Here is a 2,988-nt window from a genome sequence, read left to right on the forward strand (position 1 = left end):
GTTGAGAATCACTAAATCCTTTTCGAAAACGTATTTCATACTTTGTTTAAATTTGTGAAAATATGTAAATTTTGAAAATAGCATTGAGGCGAAATTTTTAATTAAGTGAAAGTTTGAGATGTATTTCGAACCATACACTTTGTAACAATATAATTACGAAATATGTTTTTTTCATACAATAATGTAGCATTTTTATTGAAACCTAAAAAGTTGTGACCGAGAAACAAAGAAATAATGAGTTTTCAATAAAAAATTGGGCTGGCATCTTGAATTATTTTAAAATTTCGCATTGTGATCTTCAGCACTTGTTTTCTAATAAAGAAACCTGCCTCTTGTAATAATTCGACGGGATTTTGTTATTAATTGTAGAAATTGTAATTTTTGTTCAAAGTTTTCTATTTGCACATTTTTAAATTAGCAATTAGAAGTAAAAATAACATAATAGCCTAGAAATACATAACTCATGGTGTCTAAATGCTCAAAAAATTTTTATTAACTCAAAATTTCGACATTTCTACATTATATTCTATAGGTGGAAATAATGACCGGCAGAGGCAACGCCGAAGACTAGAATCTTATACCAGCGCTGCTTCAAGTTTTTCTGGTTCTTGGGATCCACGTTACTAGATATTGTCTTCTTTAACAAAAAAATTATCCGCTAATAAGTTATTGATATCGCGAAACGGCTCACGTTTCTAGATACCTTTGAAAAAAATTTTTAATTTTGACTTACAAAAGTACATATTCTTATAGAAAATTTAATTCTGTACCTTTTTTCTCTTCGTACAAATGTTGTAGCTTTTCCCCTTTTCAAAGTTAATTGTCAAAACCTGTTTAAAAAAAAAACAAGTTTCATTTGTAGCTTTTTTATCTGTTAAAGCTATTGTATTATAATCCCGTTTCGTAAAATTTTCCAGGAAAATAAAAAATCGCAGATAGCAATTTTCCTTTGGATTTCATTTTGACTGACGTTTAGGAAAACGGGGTTTTCTGCACTTTTTTGGTTGTTTCTGAATCAGTTATTTATGATCTTCTCTTATCTGCCAAACATTTTTTTAAAAAAGTGAATTAATTATAATTAAAATCCACTTTTTGGTTTTAATCGGGTTGCTAGAATTCGGGAAAATGCCGTAACCGGCAGCTAAGACTCTTTTCGAATTACGGACCTCAGGCACAGATCCGTCGTAATTTGAGAAAATGCCGTTCATGGTAAAAGAATATGAAATAATTGAATTATTAAAAATTCTTATTCAGTCATGAAATTCGATGAAAATGTAAATAATAATTCTTAAATTGTGGTGATTTCGAAGATCAAAACTCAGGAGCTTCTAATTTAAGTCGTTGAAATTGATCAAATTTCCAATGTAGATCATTAAAATTACAGCTTTTTTGGTTGCAAAACTTTACATTCATATAATTTTCAAATGGGAAATATTAACTATTTAATTTTGAAGGCTTAATATTTGATGTTCTAGAATTTTAAAAAGTTTAAAGTAAATATTCTTCAATGTTTAAAATTTGGAATTGCAAATGATTCAACTTCAATAATTGAAGATTAGTTGCATTTTCAAGACTTGCATGCAACTTTCAATTGCTAATATTTTATATAAGGAGCTCTGTAGTTTTAAAGATCGCCAATTCAAATTTTTACCATTTCGAAGAGTTACAATTAGAATTTTTTGAATTTTTAGAATAGAGATTTGTAAATTATTAATTATGAAGAATTGCATTTAAATAGAATATAATTTTAAACGTTCTTTTTTGTTTAAGTTTCAAGATTTACCATAATAAATTCCTGAAGGTTAACGTTTTAGAACAGTAAATTTGTAAACTCGTTTTTACAAACGTATGACGTTATTATAGCCAAAATAGTGTTTTAACGCTAATTGTTCGTATTGTTATAATTTTTGAACAGCTTTTTTTTTATCTAAAGTATTCCGCTTTTTCTAATATATTATTATTTATTTCAAAGCTCTTCGGTTTTTCTTTTCACAAAAATGACGCAATACTTAGTACAAACTATGCAATTCAACACATTGTTTACAAACTGATTTAATTTGAATTGAAGTTTCTAAATTTTAATTAATTACAGCTAAAGAAATATAACAATATAAAACGTTGGCATTGAAACAATATTTTTGGTAAACAAGATATGTTAAAATTAAAAAAATTGTTAACTTTTGTAAAAAATCATTTGAAAATTTTATTTTCGCCTTTTTATTTTATTTTAAACGGCAAGCTTCAGGCTGTAAGTCCAGAACGCTACCACCTGAGCCATCTCATTGGTTGATGGTGGCGAATGTAGGGTATCGAAAAATAAAATATGTATATGAGAAAATGTGGGTGTGAAACGAGAAAAAGGGGTTTTGAATGAAATTCAGAAGAATTGTCTCTGGGGAATTAGGATGGTGGGAATGAGGCAAGGCGGTAGAGACGTGAGCGAATAGAAACTGTAAAATAGGAATGGGATAGAAAGGATTAAAGAAATGGTCGAAGACTTGCTAAGCAATCGGGTAGAGGTTATAGTGGTACTGAATGAGATCTTAATTTGATGATATAGAGTAAACGGAATCATTGCAGGAATGGAGAGAGTTTTGAGAGAAAATCGAAAGATGAGATAATAATTAAGCAGAGGGAGATTCTAAGTGACTAAATGGATGACACAGGCTTGGCAGTTTCAAATGGTATGGTAACCGGGGACGAAGAGGAAGAATTTAGAATACATATGCGTGAGGAATTTAGGTGTATCGGGGAGAGGGTGAGCTGAACGGATGAGGCAATAGAGAAGTACTAGGCAGTCTGATAAGTACCTGAAAATTCTAAGAGATGGCATTAGTATTCACTCATGTGAACCATTTTCGTCGAGCTTGATCCTTCAAATGACGTCTGTCTAAACTTCAGCCATTTATGTTTACGCATTTACAAGTTACAGCACTGAGAAGCGACTAACCTCCGAGTTTTTTTTTAATATGGAAAAATCTGAGTTTC

General features: G+C 30.0%; 1 protein-coding gene across 1 annotated transcript in view; it reads right to left on the bottom strand.

Moving 5' to 3' along the window:
• Positions 1-536: 536 nt before the first annotated feature.
• Positions 537-2,988, bottom strand: part of LOC117172538 — a 26,939-nt gene continuing 24,487 nt past the window's right edge. The window contains exons 4-5 of the transcript XR_004467035.1: positions 771-830; positions 537-637 (exon numbers count right to left, since the gene is read on the bottom strand). The gene's annotated coding sequence lies outside the window, so the exon portion shown is untranslated. The remainder of the gene's footprint in view (positions 638-770; positions 831-2,988) is intronic.

The sequence above is a fragment of the Belonocnema kinseyi genome, chromosome 1 (assembly GCF_010883055.1).
Source record: "Belonocnema kinseyi isolate 2016_QV_RU_SX_M_011 chromosome 1, B_treatae_v1, whole genome shotgun sequence".
Classification (NCBI taxonomy): Eukaryota; Metazoa; Arthropoda; class Insecta; order Hymenoptera; family Cynipidae; genus Belonocnema; species Belonocnema kinseyi.